The sequence below is a fragment of the Pelodiscus sinensis genome, chromosome 12 (assembly GCF_052426305.1).
Source record: "Pelodiscus sinensis isolate ZL-2025 chromosome 12, ASM5242630v1, whole genome shotgun sequence".
Lineage (NCBI taxonomy): Eukaryota > Metazoa > Chordata > Testudines > Trionychidae > Pelodiscus > Pelodiscus sinensis.
Genome location: NC_143063.1, coordinates 24,875,525 through 24,892,835, shown reverse-complemented (window position 1 = coordinate 24,892,835; position 17,311 = coordinate 24,875,525).

Here is a 17,311-nt window from a genome sequence, read left to right as displayed (position 1 = left end):
CTGAAAGTACTGAGATAGTGTCAGTTATCAAAAGCATCTTGCATCATAGTTTTTGGATAGGTGGGTCAATGGGCAGAGGTAAAGCAGGCAGAGTTGCATCATAAACACAACTAACCACATGAAATCATTACCAAGGTGTGGGTCTCTGGATGACAGTTACAGGATTTCTTTCAGATTTGATATGGGCAGCATGCTAATAAAGAGAACACTTTATTAAGTGTTCAAACCCCACTTTCTAACTGATGTAAAACACATTTATTAAGCCCTCTTCCCCCACCAGGGCAAAATTGAATAACTATTTAGAGAGTCTCTTCACAACTATAGGAGCAAAACTAGAAAACTAGTTATTCAGGTCACAAGGTTTTACTGTGCAGGCTGTCTAAAATACACACAAATCTAGAAAGAGTTAATAACTATAGACTAGCTTTTCCATCTGGTATCATTTTGAGAGTATCCAGCCGTACAGATTTAGTGCACAGGACTAATTCAAGACCAAAGTGAGAACTGATGAATTTGTCAAAATTTCAGCCATGAGTGTTGCCAAATTGTTCATTTAAAAAAAAAATGAAATCATTTGGAAAAAGAGTTTTTCCATTTTGGAATTACTTTTTGGTGCAAAATGTCCCTTCGTTCATCTTTAATTGAAAAGTTTTTTTTTAAAAAGGGTCAAAATCAAAACACCATATTTTGATTTTATATAAACAAAGCATTTATCCGACCCTGTATGTTTTTTAAGTTTTCTATTCACTGAAAATACATTGTGGTTGGTACATCCCAAAACAACAATTTATTTAAAAAAAAAAAAACCACACATTTTAAAATTGTCAACAAACCATAAAACCTGTTCTTCACCCAGCTCTAGACAGGGCTCTTCAGTTGTGTCTGTTTCTAACTCTGCCAGGATGCTGGTCCTTTCTGTCGCTCAGCTGACTCCCTTCTACAAGGGGCATAAAGGTTACTTAGCATCTCCTAGGTCTTACGAAATTCAGTGATCTGATTCTATAAATACTTTGGGATCCTTTGGATAAGGAAACTACAGAAATGGATGTTGCTTCTTTCAGCCAGAGCATCTGGTTTATACCCATTACATTTTCAAGGAAGAGGGCTTAGAGAGACAGACTTCATTTTTTACATAAAAGCTCCTTTCCATGTTAATATTCTCAAATCAGTGGCCTGAAGCTATGGGATATATGGAACTTGAAGCCAAATCTGTCCCTCTTCCCCCACTTTCGATTCCATTCTCCTTGCTGGTAATCCCTATAGAGAAAGTATGGCAGTAATCCATCCTGAAAATAATATATTTTTTTCAGATCTTATTTACATTTAGATGTCAGTTAAAATATTTTTAGCCTCAAAACATTTATCATTTGACCTTGGATGTGCCCCATCGCCTAACAGCAATTCACTCATTGGAGACTGTAACAGTAATATACTGAGAAAGAATAATAAAATGCCAACGTATGGATACCAATAAAACACAAAGAAAAAAATAGCCCAACAGGTCTTGACGGTTATGAATATGTATTAAAGTGCAGCAATGGCAATATTAATTATTTAAACATTTTCATAGGAAAAAAAAAACTTGAAATTAATCTCCTAAAAAGTATGTCATACATATTAACAAATACATATTTAGAACTAATTTGAATAATTTGCATTTTTGCCCTTAAGAATCTTTTGTTTGTATGTAATATGAAGAAATAAGAAAAGAAACTAACAAGATCATTTGTGCAGGGGGATCTTTAGTACATCAGCAGCTACATCCCATAGCACCCATGCAGCATGCATGAGGGAAAGGACATGAACCTATTTGCACATCAGCATTTTTAGTCTGTCATTTCTACACACATGCCACGCTGCAAAACTATATGGATTAAAATTCACCTTCCATTGCACAAAGTCCCAGTGATTAGTTTAAAGAGAATAGGTAGGGAGAAGAGGGTGAAACTCATGTACATAATCCCAGCCTTAGGCAGACTAGACAGCTGCCACACAACCCCACTAGGGCCACAAAGCTCGATCAGTAACTGCTGCTCCCCCTCTGCATAAACTCAAGAGTGAGTTTTGAACCACAAGGTTCAGATGGACCATTTCACTTTACTAACACGCCTTTTCACACAACACTGGTACACTACAAATAACAATGCTTAATGCTCACACACACACTTATCTTGCTGCAATACACAGTGAGTTGAGGGTCAAAATAGACTGAATGTTCTGCAGAAAATCTTCACTGTAATTGTCATGGCAGCATGTTCTCTGATATGTACACCACATTGTAGAATGTGAAAAGCCAATGCACATGGCTGGAAAACAATAAGGCCCCTGAAACATCATAGTCCAATCAGCAGTATGCAATTATAATTTGTACACCACAAATAGGCAAAAAACAAAAGCCACAACCACAGTAACAACTGCTAATTTTTTCCTGACATGTGGTAGTAACAGTTGCTGGATCTTAAAGTTTTCTAGCAGTTCCTGAGCAGAATTACAACACTTCCTGTCCATTTCACACTTGCTTGGCAAAATGAAAGTTTGCAAAGCTATAAACAGCAATTCAGGGGCAAGCCAATGGGGAAATCAATCCTGACTTTTACACAGAGCACATACATTCCATATTATACATCCAATGCCTCCCAGGTTTGTTTAGATCATGCCCTACCTGTAGGATCATATCTCAGCTGCAGATATTTTATATAGAACACTATGTGAGTAGTAATTTGACTGTGGCATATCATGTAGCCTACATATTCCTATGGATGTTGTTTGCTAGACTGGTTAGGCCTATCTCCAGACCTCATTTCAGCCAATGTAGCATGCAGGCAATGAAAGCATGTGGGCTTCAGTGAACTGAGCTCTGAGCTGTTCACAGAATTCTTGGGCAATTTCAGTTTCACAGCACTTCTAGGAATTAAACAAAAAATAGAAGAGGAGGAAGAAATTCAGTGAGTGAATGGCCGTATTACATCCATCTCCTTAGTCTGATACCTGGCTTAATAGGCATCTTTTCCATCACTAACTTCCTTGCATCCCCTTTAATGAAAAATGGCATAAGTCAAACAAAAAGTCAGAAAGATCGATGCTTGGAAACCAATACATTGACAAATGCTCTTAGAGCAGTGTTTCTCAGAATAGTCTGCGGATCCACACTGAGAAACCTGCTAACTGGCCGCTGCAGTTTGTTTATTTACCGGCTCTGCAGCCATGGAGACTCACAGCTTCTGTTGGCTCTGGTTTGCCATTTGCAGGTAAGGGGAGCCACAAAAAGTGGCATGGGCTGGGCCGCCACTTCCCGTGGCTCCCTTTGACTGCAAACGGTGAACCAGAGCCAATAGAAGCTGAGAGTCCCTATGGCTGTGGAGCTGGTAAATAAACCACAGCGGCCCGTTAGCAGGTGTCTCAGAGCAGATCCACAGACCATGTTGAGAAACACTGACCTTGGATGTCTCCGCTTCCTTGGGAGGCAATAAAAACAATAGTTCATTTCTTATGTCTGCCACATTTTTATAAACATGGTACAACCATTCTTCCTCAAAGGAATATTACCAGGCAATTACAGAGAGAAAGAGAAAGTGCAGAATTGGTATTCATCTGCAAATCTGACACTGTTTTCCTGGGATTGTCCAAAGACATTAACTGGATGTTGTATTCTAAAGCCAGTCCCCCCTGCTTTAACTCTGCATTTTTACATCAAAAGCTATGTATGGAACACTTTCATCCCTCTTTATTAACCTCATTAGCACCAGCTCCATAATTGACAGGTCCCCTTCCCCCCTTCTCCTTCTGTTAAATAACTTTATTTCTGTTATTTCTACTCCAGCTCATCATAGGTTTTGCCCATGAAAAATCATAATACTATAGAAACTAACAAAAATATAAGGGGTATGAGACTACTTGTTTTTAAAGTTACAGACTAGCATGGCTACCCCTCTGATTCCTCCTCAGATATTCTCTCAAATATAACACTCTATGTCACAGATTGTGGCTCAGTTATAGGAGCACAGACTTACCTCAATCTAGGTATAAGTTTTGCTTTCTGTTTATGCTCACAAGTTTCCTTCATTCCTAATGCTTTGGTTTATCCACTATCGTCTCTAGCTAGATCATCTGTGAAGTGCTGTGGCCATAATTCAGGTATAGTGCTAATATAAGCAGATGCCCAATGTTCCCTAAAATCCACCTGCTATGCCACTTCATTCTTGTAACAGCACCAGTTTCAAAAAAGTTTACCTTACATATTTCTCTTTCGTTATGGTTCTCAGAAAGGGAGAACAACACACTATGTGTGTGATTCCTGCTTGTTTATTGCCCCTGCAGTATAAGCTAGCAAAATAGCCTGAAGCAATAGTCCAACGTTTCAACCAAAATCTTCAGAGATGCTTTAATCTGCTATTACACTTAGTTCCTTGTCAAGAGTATTATCTTCAGAGAAGCATGACATTCTTTTTATGCAGTCACGCAGACCCTATCCCAATGTCCTCAGGGCTGTAGATAACAAAGGAATGAAGAGTACAGGTAGCAATATCTCCATGTATAGCACCTGAATCTAAAGAACTCCAAATTCCCAAGTCAACAAATAAAGGGTCTCTTTCCAGACTTGTACGAAGCAGTCTGGTACAACAGAAGTCTGTTTGAGGAACTGACAACTAAGGAAGGAGGGTTTTTTTTGAAGGGGCGCAAACACTTAATAGAATTAAAGAGTAACACAGACAGGAGTATTCACATAATCGTATTTCAATGCAATTTAAAACTAGATTTCTAAAAGAAACTACTGGAGAGAAAGGGATAACAGGAACTATTAGTGGAAAGAGGTAAGCAAAGTGAATGGGGGGAGCCTGAATAGTTCTGGGGACCAGCAGTTAATATCAGGGATATGTCAGCTGAAGCACTAGTGACAACCAATAACCCCTGCCTCTCTCGTAGGCTCTCCTGTGCCCAACAACCATGCTCCCCTCCCCCCCCCCCCACCTCTAGATCCACCCAAGCTATTTCTGTCCCACCACAAGAACTCTCTCCTCATTGTTTGGGGGTGGGGGAAGGGGGTGGGAGAACGGGAGTATTAAGGCCCAGCATCTCTCTCCTGCTGTGATTGGCTGCGGGAGCTCTGTAAGGGAAGTCTAGTATAACAGACATTTAATCCATGCAGCGTCTTGCAAATGATGGTTTTGGCTCAATGGTTTTGGCTCAATGGAAATTATTTGTAAATGTAGAAATTAGCTGATGACGTAATTTGTATAAATAGCAAACATGGATTTGCTCAAACCTTGGAAGCTGGAGGTAAATTGAGGTGTTTAATGAACTAGATCTTACCTAAAGCCCCAACTATATTTTTGCCAATCTTTTCTGGCTTCTAAATATTAGTTTAGTAGAGCCCAGCGGTAAATCATTCCCCACTCTACCCCCTACCATAAAGCAAGGAAGAAGCAATGAGGGGACTGTCTCAAAAGGATGTTTGAGTCAAAACACTTCTTGGGCTGCTCCTGAGCTTATTCTTAGCCCTTACTTGGGATGCTGTCTGATGTTAATAACTAGCCTTAAGTGACCACTAATGTAAGCCATCCTTTTCCTTGACTTGAAATTTAAATTACCAAATGATATTAGTAGTTATCTAGGGTTAACATGGGTGGAAGCATCAACAGCATAATCATTGTGTGTAGAACTAAAATGTTATTTGCAGCAGAATACTCTTGGCAATATTTTCATAAATGGCAATAATTTCTGGTGTGTGAAATCCTCCTTATCCTACTCAAAGCTCCAAATGAAGTCAATGAAAGCTCTGCTTCCTGACAAATACAGGAGCAAGCCAAAGATGGCTAAATTCTCACTGTGCTTTTACATGCTCTAAAGGAATTCATACCTGTTTTTCACTTATATCATGTGCCTCTCTTCCTAGAGATGCTGGATATAGAAATAGGAAGTGTGTAAAAATGATTTAATCTATTTGCTTAGTTACAAGTAACACAAAAGGACACTGGTTTAAAGAAGTTTAGTAGTACTTTGGAAGTAATATTAGTAACAGATGGTATGCTCTTTCCCATTCTTCTTCTCTTTTGCTGTTTGTGTATACACTCCTGTTATGCAAATACATATGTAAATAATCGAGCAGTGGGAAGTACAAGAGTAACACATCTTTACGCTTGAGAAGGAAGTGGACCACATTTTAGCAAAAAATTAAAAAAAAATCTGTAGCCATAAGAAAATGAATCTTACAAGTGACAATCCTGTAAACTCCTCTCTGAGCCACTCCCTCACTGCATCCATGCAGGAGCCAGGCAGGCAAAATGATTACCTAGAACTTTATGCAGCCTATGTGAGATCCCTTAGGGTATGTCTGGCCTGTCAGCTGACTCAGGCTCCTGGGGCAATAGATGTCCAGGCTTTGAATGGAGCCCAGGCTCTGGGAAGGGAAGGGGAGGAGAGGGAGGACTATTTTTATTTGAAAAAACAAATATTTGAGAACATTTGAGTATCCGTCTTTGTCCGTCCATGAATCCATTTGTTCAGGAGCATCTCCTAACTGGTAAGAGTGAGGATGACCAAACATGGGATGCAGCTTCCTCTTATCAGATCTTAAAACAAGGTAAAGGTTTGGTTGTGCTAGGAGAATGGGATTTGCCTGGAATATTGTGTTTATGAGAAACCACAAGGGGAAGAGTCTGCTGGCAGGCACAGTTATACTGCAGAATGACCACAAGGGCGGGCACACTGTTCCTGGCCACTTTACATAAGTAAGGTTCCCATGTTGGTGAGCTGGGAGCCAGGTGGTGTGAGCGGGCCCCCTTACCTTGGCCAGGCCTGGGAAGTCAGTCCAGCCGTCCTCAGGGTTTGACCAGCCTTCTGCACCCTCCATCCACTTCAGGCTTCTTCAACCCCCCTCCCCCTCCACACCCGGCCTTGAGCCCTCCTTAACCCCCAGTCCTGACTCTGGCACATAGCCCCCTGCCCTGAGCCCCCCACATCTTCAACCCCTGGCCCTGACTAGTCCATTCCTAACAGCCCAGCCCAGAGCTCCTCAGTGACCCAAGCAACACTGGATAAGCATGCTAGTATTTTATGAAGTAAATACACAAGTAGTTTCTCTTGTTTAAAGGCTGATTGCTGTTAAACAGTTTTACTTGAAGATGAAACAGTAATTTCAGAATGTGTGCAGCCTGAGAATGGATTTTGAGAGAAGAACATTTATTCATTCACTCAAAAGAATATATTTTATAGATATGATTAAATCCATGAATACCTTCAGAATTTACATGGTACGTACCTGTAACACACCAAAACAAATATAAATATGGGGTTTACATATTTATTTTATATGTGGAGGGGGAGAGGACTTGAGATTTTTAAATCTTTCCCATTTCCAATTACTGTTCGACTGATGGGAATAATAAAATGGAAGGAATCAGACAGACAAGTGTTCATCAAGTGAAGATCATGATTTGACACTTCTCTAAGTACTTTACTGAATTTGCCAGCCTTTAGAGGCTTTGTTACAGAATATGAAGCTATATAATATGTATTGAGCGAGGATGCTGAAACTCACACTGCAGTTTATTTCAATCAATATTTCTTTTTGATGCCACGGGCTCTTGCATAGCGTTCATCTCTGACAGCCTTTGACGTGAACAGCATTAATAAATGTTGGCATTTGGGATGATTACTCTCTCAGTACAAGCATGGACCAGCCAGACATTGACTAATCCTGTCATTCCTTCTTTTTTAGTTGCTGCTGCTTCTATCCTGCTTGCTCACTTCTGCTTAGTTTTATCTTTAACTTTCAGAACACCAAACATACAGGATTAGAAAACCTGACATTGACAAGATATACATTAAACATAGAATCTGTAAAAATTGCACTCAGCATAATTAGCAAGACAAATTCACCACTAATGGCTATGCAGCTACCCTGAAATTATTCCCCATCAGACCCTGTTTCACAAGGCAGTCACAGTGGTTTGAATGTATAGAAGGTATACAATTTCACTTACCCACGCAGATGTTCCCAAAACCTGCTGACAAATCCGGGGGCTGGAAATCCTACACATGCCTGTAGGCTGCAGGTGAAAGCCAATGCTAATGCTGCTAAACTTTCGTGGACATCAAAACAGCCAGTGGACAAACAGTTTTGCAGTCAAGTCCAGCGTCAACTCTGGCAGGAAGTGCCTACTCCCGTTCCCTCATCCTAGTGGTCTGGATCATTCAGCAGTAAGACTGATGCAGCCATGAAACTGGGAAGAGCAGCAAGAAATGACGACATCCATCTTGATTTACCATAGCCAGAGTCCACTGGCACACAAATGGGGATGACACAGCTCTTTGACCAACATCCTGGAGACCAGTGAAATCCCCTGTGTGGGGAGAGAAGCCACAGTCATTGCACTGAAGACTGGAAAACCTGCAGGTCACCTTTCTAATGATAGGCGACTCTCCTTAAGCACCACCTATAAGTGGATGGAGCACATGCTTCTGAACTGAATCGGACCTACTGTGCATGCCAAAAACTACTAGGCTGGGTCCCCCTAGGCTCTGGTGTGGGAGGGGAATGTGGGAAGTGTGTCTCTCCTTCTCGGACAGGGGCCACATCAGCAAGGGGGTTTGGATCATCCAAAAAAGGTTCCCCACCCTGATCTAGATCATCCCTGACAGATGTCAGTATAACCTGCTCTTAAATATCCCCAAAGATGGAGATTCCACAACCTCCCTAGGCAATTTGTTCCAGCGTTTAACTACCCTGACAGTCACAAAGTTTTTCCCTAATGTCCAACCTAAACATCCCTTGCTGCCATTTAACCCCCTTGCATCTGGTCTTATCCTCAGAGGTTAAGGAGAAAAATTTTTATCCTTCATTCTTTTAACCTTTCCTTTAGGTACGTGAAAGTTGCAATCATGTCCCCTCTCAGTCTTTCCTTTTCCAAACTAAAGAAGCCCAGTGCTTTCAGTCTTTCCTCATATGACATGTTTTCTAGACTTTCCATCCTTTTTGTTGCTCTTCTCTGAACCTTCTCCAATTTCTCTACAACTTCCCTGAAATGTGGTGCCCCAAACTGGACACAATACTCCGGTTCAGGCTGAATCAATGCAGGGGAGATGGGAAGAATTACTGGGTACATCTCATGTTTTGCTCACAACACTTCTGTTAATGCATCCTAGAATTATTTTTTTCCACAAGTGTTTACTCATTTAGCTTGTAGTCCACTATGTTCTGTAGATCCCCTTTCTGCCATACTCCTTCCTAGACAGTCACTTCCCATCTTGTATGTATAAGCAAGGTCAGAATGAATGCTTCCCTCCCAGCTAGCTGTCAGGGGAAGAGACTGTGGGTGTGTTTACTTAAATACAGCTTGCTCCTGCTCTTCTTAGATGTCCAGCAGATTGAGCAGTGTCAAAGTGATCAACTTTGGCTGGTGTTGGGTACAAATCACCATAGCACTGCACAGGGTAGTGAAGAATGGTTACCAATGTTGCAATTATTGTAAAAACACAGGGAAGCAGGACTGTGCTTCATCTCTCCCAAATGAGGGGGGATGTTCCCAGTTGAAAGAACCTCTTTCAGCCAGGGCTCTGATATTTGAGGCTTTATGAAGTAGGAAGGGTGGGGACAGGTCAAGATGCTGAAAAAGCCACCTCTTTGTTATGTTAAATGCCCTATCAGAGTTGAGAACAGTTGTGACAGGACTGTGTTTCAACCCAGCCTCCTCGGAGCTAACAATCACAGAGAGCTTAAGTCACTCGAGATGGGGAACTGTTTCTGCCCAGCAGGCAAAGAGCTGAAAATCATGAAGAGAGGGATGTGCAGAGGTCACAGTGGAGAATCAGGTAGCAGCATTTGGCAATTGACAGTCAAGTGGTGACTGAGTGGCTGGTGCAGGACAGAGGCATGATGAACAATTAGCAGGACAGCTGGTAGACTGGTGTGGTGAGAGCAATGAGCAGGTGGCCAGCAGCAGAGAGGCACAATGAGCAACTAGAAAGGAGGCTGGTGGAGAGGCACAGCAAGAGCAGTGAGCAGGCAGCTAGCAGGGCAGTAGAGAGGCCCAATGAGCAACCCGCAGGGCAGCTGGTGGAGAGTTGTGACAAGAATGGCGAGCAGGCAGCCAGCAGAAGCAGCAGGCAGACAGCTGGTAAAGAGAGGTGTCAAATGAGTGCGTGAGCAAGTGGGTGGGAGGTGAACACTGCAAGCGCATATCTGAATTCTTGGTCAGCACTAAGGACAGCAACTGTGAGTGGGGCGGAGAGAAGGGTCGGGCACATGAAAGGCAGGTTGAGTTGCTGGACGTAAGAACCATAGGGGGAAAGGTCACTGCTCAAACCTACATGCTTGCAAGGGGGGAAATATTTTCTCTTCAGGGGCACCCGGGGGCATGGCATGTGAATTTCCCAGATTACTAGGTGGGTGCTTCAGCCAGTTCTGTATTTTACCAGTGGATGAACCCCCAGAGATTGAACCCAGATTTGGCTGCTGCTGGCTCTGCCTGGCAGACAGGTAACATGTCAGTGGCATAACAATAGGGGTGGACTGCTACTGAACCTGGCCAAAGCAATTCCCAGAATGTGGATTCTCCAGCTGCTGCCCATCACATGAATGGTTTGCATACAGCTTGGAACGAGCAAGCCTCACACTTAAAATAATGGGTTACTACAAGATTCTGTACTTGCAATGCATGGAAGATTGGTGCCCGCCTACAACCCTGCACCCTCTGCTGAGGCCTCGCCCCCACCATGGGGAGGAGAAGAGCATGTGAATGCCCCAGCATCCCCGGAGCAGTGGGGAGGGAACTGGCTGCACAGCTTGAGCCTCCCCACCCCCCAGGAGCAGGGGAAGGGAGGCAACCAAACAGCCCAAGCTAACCCAAGCCTCCCCAGCCCCAGGAGCATCGGGGAGGAAGGAGGCCACATGACTTCAGCCTCTCTGGCCTCCAGAGCATCGGGGAGAGAGGCAGCAGTGTGGCCCGAGCCACCCTGGAACACAGAGAGGGCAGGCCAGAACGCTCTGTCCCCCGAGCACCTACAGCAGGTGCTTTGGAGGAGGAGTGTGGACAGGGCCAGGCTCGTGGTTTGGGAAAACCGAGCCTTCCCCCTCCTAAGCCACTGGATGCCCATGTTACTATGACATTCTTCAGTATTGACATGAGTGATGTGCCTGAAAGAATAGTGCAGTAGTTTGCATACACTGATGATTTGGCTCTTGCAACTCAGGCATCTAATTTTGAAGAACGTGAGACCTTAAGTTCATGTGCTCCTAAAGTGCTCATGCAGACCAAATCCAAGCAAATCAGTAGTCTCTACTTTCCACCTTGACAACAGAATTGCATAAAAATACCTTAATTATCAAGTGTGTCATAAAACTGTGCGTTATGACCCAACACAATATAGCAGTGGGATTCCTAAATGTATGCTCATTTTTCATAAGTCTAAAGAAAGTAGCCTCCAAATGGGAGTCTTGCATCAACACAATTCAAAAGTTAGCAAGAATAAGCTGCAGATAAACTGCCATGGTTCTCATTTGAATCAGTCTATTTTAGCTTCAAATATAAAAGCATATTTGTGCAATTAAAAACATGTTGCTATTCCAAAAATGAATTCTGGCACCTCATGACAACTTTTATGTAATGTTACAGAAGGATGCATGACAACGGAGTAAAATTACAATTTTCAATATAGAGGGCAACCAAGACAGTATTCAGAAAAAGTTTGGTAGCTGTTTACATACTGAAATAAAAGTTACATGTGTCAATTACAAACCTTAACAAATCTCTTCAATTCAAGGTACCAGGGCAGTAGTCAATTAGCACCTTACCCTGAGTAATCTTGTGCCATAAAGATGGATGAGAATGGCAGAATCAGGCCCATGGTTTTCTTTAGTTACTGTTGATTAAAAGAATTAGAAACTATTTTGTTCCAAGCTTTCTGAATCAAAGCTTTAAGGCCAAATACTGCTCTCCTCTGTGCATACTCAATATCTAGTGATGTCAAAGGGAACCCGAACATGCACATCAGAATGGGCACACACAAAGTTATGAGATCACTGATCAAGAAAGATACAACTCAGACACAGTACTTCCTGTATTATACTCAGGTTCTGACATCAAAATATCCAGAAAGAAAACACAGAACAGCTGCAAAAATTAAATAGATTATAGGCACTGTTCCTTCAGCAGCACAATTTCACAAGTGATTAATCAGCCCCACCCAATCAGTCAGCTCTGTGCACCTGACTGGGTGAGGCTGATTAAACACCTGTGAAGCTATGATGCCATGCTGTTTAGAGGGAACACTGGCTACAGGAATTAACATTTTAGGGAGATTGAGAGTACTGATTTTAGCCATTAAAACTGGGTACAAGCAGCAGCAATGGGATGAAAATTAAGAAATTTTAGGCTGAATAGGTTTATATATAATATTTTACACTTGTATAGAGATTAATATAAAAATACTTCACAAAATTAAAATGAGCAAATTCACATAACACCCTTGTGACATCATTCTCATTTTACAGAGGGAGAACCTGAGATGGAAAGACTAATAATTTCAAAAACTCAAAGGAAGGCAGACCCATGAATAAAATTGAGATCCCCAAATCCCAGGCTTATTTTTTAGTCAGAACACAAGCTTCTCTCTTCCAGACAATAGCACAAGCTTTTTTTAAGAATGAGCTAATTTTCACCTAAAGTTCCAGGGGAAACAGAAAATTGTCACTTTAGACATTTAAAATTAGATAAAGATAAAGCATTAAAAGTGAAATCTTGCAATGGCAATAATCTGGTCTGAGTTGTAATGCTTTTCCATCTCATTACTGTGATTCTTTCTAAATCCGTATTGTATGCTTTTTCTGATGATGCCTTTACTTCAAAACTATAGCCCTCCTCTTACTATAAGCAATTCTGGTACACATTCTTGTTACAAATAGTTCTGATCTTGAATTATATCCCCTTTTCAAAGTGATGTTATAAATGCACTGGCAAGTGCAGAAACTTACTCATACTTCTCTGGCTACAGTCCTAAAACAAGCTAGCTGCCTTCTGCTCTAAGGAAAATGAGGCTGGTAAATCTGTAGAATATATTCACAACCAGAAAGTAATAAGGTTTCCTGAGAAGACAACAGCTGTCACACATCTTGTTTTTGATTATTTTTAGAGACTGAGATTTCTTTAACCATTTTTCTAGCAACGTGCCTAGAGGGAAAGTTCATGTGTCCATGCACACACATAAACCTCCATTTCATCACAAAGGCTACCAAATTATAAGACTAAAATTAATATACTGTACAACAAAAAAATCCTCATTTATACATTGCCAGGTTAAACACAATACAGTTTTTAGCATAAAAATGGCATCATACATAGTTTTGCACATCTGTGTGTGTAGGTGTTACCATTTTAATCCAGAACATTCTGTTGTACCAATGGAGTTTGTACGTGCCAACCACCAACTCCGCATTCATATTCTGAGATTTCTCACACCTGTGTGCACAGACACTAGTGTAAAGGCAGTGTGAGACACCTCAAAGAGAGTCTGGGTTCAGTCACTGTAGCCAGACACAAAACCCCATCTTGTTCCCCCCCCCCCCCCCCCAGAGAGCAAGAGAAAGGCAGTCAGCCTTTGATGCCCTGGGAACACAGGTTTGCTGCCTGTCCCTGACTCTACCATAAACAGAAACCAGACAGTAAATGGACTAGCTGACGACTGGGAGGCCTCCCGTTGCCGTGATGGCTAGTATCAGTAACTGACACGCCTGCACTGTCCCAGAGAGGAATCTTCGCCCATCACATACCAGAGGTGCCCATTGTCTGCATTTTTCCCAGGTGCAAATTATGCTTTGCACCCTTCGTGGGAAACTTGGCATTCAAAGCCATTTTTCCTAATTGGCCACTTGAAACCAGGAAGAAGCCTACATGACCCAAGGGGTATAAAAGAGGTTCAGCAGCCCACCCCATTTGAGCTCCAATCATCTATACCTGCTGGCAGGTATTGATTGTCTCCTGAGGTCTGTGGGACGCCCAACCTCGCCCTACTTCTTCCCGAGGGATTGAGAGAAAGACGCTGGCCACGCCAAGTCTGGAACGCAGGGGTGAGAATATGTACCTGCTATGTGTCTATTTTGCATGCATTTAATAAGAGCTCAGAGAACCAAAGGGTTTCATGGTACCTGTAAGTGACTTATTAGTGTAATTTCTGTCCTGTCCTTTGTAGTGTCTGTGTTATCTGTAACACAGTAGTAGCATTTAACAACTAAGTTTACCCTGTAACAATAAAATAGTAACTGTTTAAGCTTTAACCTGACTCCTTCAGTTGCTGTAACAGAACCAAGCACAATTTAAAAGAACTTCAGCCGGTCATAAGGGACTCACTGCCCTGACCGTCGGCTGACAGTCACCAAAAAAGAGCAAGGTATATTCTTTATTTTCACTTTACAATGTGCTCACAAACACAAGGATATGAGCTGTGATGTGTTGAAATTGTAAGCTAGCTATCGCTTAGAGTGTGAGGAGATTGTCTGGTCCTGCTTGCAGGCTACCAGCTTCTGTAGAGAACCTTGCATCTGGGAGCTGTCAGTCTGGAAAGCACAGCCCAGAAAATGGGTAGGGGGATTTCTCTCTCTCTCTGCTTTTGGGTTCTTGCGCGATTGTTTTGAATTGCAACCTTCTGGCTAAGAGTATGTATGTTTTCATCTAACTTTGCTATGAACAGAATACGACCCCTTTAAAAAAAAGTCTCTCTCTTACCAGCATTAAACCAGGATAAAATCAACAGCCTTTTGATTTTAGATGGCTGCTAGTGAGGAATAGATTTGAAGGATAATTATTATTGTGCAGCTTTAGAGAAGACTCTTGCTGAGTCAGGCTTTTCTACCCTTTAGATAGTGTCCTGGCAGCACAATCTTTGCAGAATGATTCATTCCAAACAAAAATTACTTGGCACCTAATGACAAGATTTTTCAAGACAGGTCAGCACCCAACAGCCACCTAAATAGTGACCCTGTTTTCAGAAGAGAGCAGCTGTCCCATTGTTCACAACAGGAGCCACTGAGCGCTCAGCACTTTTGAAAATCTGGCCACTTCATTTAGATGCCTAATTGACAGCTGAGCTCTGTTCCTAAAAAAGTTTTATACTCACAGATTCAGAAGATCTTGTTTATGATCTCCTAAGTAAGAGATCTTTATGTTTTTGTAGCTGAGTAACAGCCTTATAAAATTACAGTATCAAAAGGTCTCTCTGGGTGTATTTGACTATACTTGAAATAAAAATCTTGTTAAAGTTTGTCACAGTGAAAATTTCAGCTTTATCAAGCAGGGATGAATTTTTCAGTATCTGCAAACATGTATTTTTTTATATCCCTAAAGCAATAGATTTTACTTCAGAAATCCATACAGTAACCTTATCATTACCAGAAACAACCTAATTCTTCGTTGTACAAAATGAAAGTAAAATTTTTCTTGTGCAAATTTGTGGCCAATTTATAATCCCCCATAAAAATAGGGGATAATTTTAGAATGGAGTCACTGATGAAACATGACAAACCATTTGCAAACAATTTTACTGTAACAGTAGCACACTAATAAATGAATAGATTATGTGAAAAATAAGAAGCACAGTAATATTTTAAGTGGCCTAATATGAAATGTATTCTTAAACACAGTTGGCATGTGTTGTTGGAATCCATGCCAGTCACTGATAATTAAGATCTCAGGGGACTTAGAGAAGGCTTGTTTTATGCATTAGGCAGTGAAATTCACTAAGAAATATATACATTACCAAATATGACAAACACAATGAAAATGTAAGGCCAAGGTATTTTCCCAGGTAAAAGTATTTTAGCACAGATTGTATAATGTCACATCCCATTGGCCCAAGTGTGGCATAACAGCTCTCTCACTGAGCTATCACCCTCAGGTCCTCATCAATATCATTTTGTCATCTGGCAGGGTCACCCCTTCCAGGGTCCAAATTTTCCCAAATTAAAACTACAAAAGCTTCAGGAAGTGCTGAGTTAGTCTGTGCAGAAAAAACCAACAATTGGTCTGATAGCACTTTATAGACTAACAAAATGTGTAGATGGCATCACGAGCTTTTGTGGGCACAGCTCACTTCTTCAGATGACTGGAGTTTGAGTTTAGTTTGGGACTAAAACCTGCCACCCAAAGGTGAACACCCTATCCAATGCCAGATCCTGCCCCACCACCTTACTTTCAGGGAGCCCTTTATCTTGCCACCCACCAGGGCACACTGTGATTTGGCTATCCCATGTCTTCCTGGAGGAGAAGGGAAGGACTAGAACCCACCACCCTGCTCTCCCCAGGCAAACACCTGATCCCTTAGGCCACACTGGAAACCAACAACTTAGCAGGGCTCATAAGTCTTTCATACCTTCATAACTGGCAAGCAATTCATCATGCAGCTCTCCCAGTCATCACATCCAATACATACTAATAATAGCAGATTTGATTATTAGACATTACCTATCTTTTTTAAGAAAAGAATCTCCTCCCCTTGAAGGGTATCTTCAGTGCAAGAGGATGTTATTACATCATTCAGAATGAGAGTCCCAACTATGGGATCATTTCCCTCTGCTCCAGCTTGATGTTCCCATTCCCTCAGACTTCCAGCCTCTTCAACAGCTCAGAGGCTGGGGTGGAGGGTCCCCCGCTCACTGCCTCTTGCCCACCTCTGCTGTATACCCAGAGTGCTGTGTGCACAAATTGCATACACATACCACCTCCCAAGCAGTAATTAGTACAATCAACTGGATGGTCCCCACTGGACTTCTGCCTCTATTATTTTCACTCTTACGGGGTTTTGTTTGTTCATTCTTTGGGGGGAGGGCGGGAATGGGGGAGAGGAAAAGCGGTTGCTGTCCTAAATTTAGAGATTTTTTGTTAGGTATGTTGGCTCTCACCCTCCCTAAACTCCCTTACATACCCCCCTACTTGCTGCTCCACCCCATAAACTCCAATCAAGTAGGCATGTGGCAATCTCACAAACAGTCAATAAATTTACCCAAAGATCACATCAGAGATCTGCCTCACTTGGAGGATTTTCTCACAAAGCTCCTGTTTGCTGCTACTGTTCCATTCTCTCTTTCCTTCCTGAACAGAGCTTTACCCCACTGCCTCAGGACCCTGCCAGAGCCTTCTTACTTCCTATGGCTCTACAGCCAAAGCTGTAATCTCCTCAGGTTTCCCTCTTTACCACCACCACATTCTGCTCTGCATAGAAAAGTGCCTGATTCCCCTCAAGTTGCCTTAACCATAGGCTCTCCAAGACAAGTCACCTTGGTTCAGGCACAAATCCTGCTTTAGATATCTCAATGGGTGTTCTG